Raw genomic sequence first — 913 nt, 5'->3', positions numbered from 1 at the left:
TCACAACTTGAGACTTGACCCACTTCCTCCATGGGTGCCCCATGTGAGGTTGCGGCTTGGTGCACTTGATTTCTTTGAAACTTCTCAAATTGTTTTCTGAGTAAATCGAGCTTGGCATTTGTCTCGGAGTTGGAGGAGTTTTCCTTAGGAAACTTCTCATTCCTTCTTATCATGTTTCCTCTAGAACCATAGTTTGCTTCCGAATCTACCATTTTCTTGATCAATGCCGTGCCCTCTTCATCACTCAAGTGATCAAATCCTCCCTCCGCGGAGGCATTTACCATCTCCTTAGTCCTCGGTAGCAAAGTTTGGAAGAATGTTTGAGTGATGTACCATTCCGGTATTCCATGGTGGGGGCAACTTGCTATCAAGTCTTGATAACGGTCCCAAGCTTCACCCAAAGACTCCCCATCCTCTTCTTGAAATGTATGAATCTCATTACGGAGCATCGCGGTCTTTGAGGGAGGGTAATATTTGGCCATGAATGCTTTAGCCAAGGCATCCCAAGTAGTGAAAGTATCCGGTGGGTGAATGTTCAACCATCGGTCCGCTTTGCCCGTCAATGAAAACGGAAACAACATCATTCTCAAGGTGTCCTCGGACACCCTATTCTTTTTCATCATTGAAACCTTCCTCTTAAACTTCCGGAGGTGAGCATGGGCATCCTCTTCAATATGCCCCCCGAACAAATCCTTCTCAATCAACCCGACTTGGGCGGGATGCATCTCAAAGTTGTTGGGAGCCAAGGCGCCAAAATTAATTGGGTCACAAGCATCATTGTGGTTAGGACGGTTATGGTCACGTAAAGCCATTGGTGGTAGATTTGGTATATGAGGGGGTGGTGTTTGAGGTGGAGTATTTGGGAGTTGGAAATTGTAGAAAGGATTTTCTAGGAGGTGATCAATGATGTTGT

General features: G+C 45.8%; 1 non-coding gene across 1 annotated transcript; it reads left to right on the top strand.

Moving 5' to 3' along the window:
* The first annotated feature begins 342 nt into the window (after window positions 1-342).
* Window positions 343-449, top strand: LOC141620209 (small nucleolar RNA R71). The gene has a single exon (XR_012531910.1). It is a non-coding gene; the product is annotated as a small nucleolar RNA R71 (small nucleolar RNA).
* Window positions 450-913: the final 464 nt, after the last annotated feature.

Source organism: Silene latifolia, chromosome 1 (assembly GCF_048544455.1).
Source record: "Silene latifolia isolate original U9 population chromosome 1, ASM4854445v1, whole genome shotgun sequence".
Lineage (NCBI taxonomy): Eukaryota > Viridiplantae > Streptophyta > Magnoliopsida > Caryophyllales > Caryophyllaceae > Silene > Silene latifolia.
Note: the sequence above shows the minus strand (reverse complement) of the source record. Positions and strands in the feature narration are given on the sequence as shown.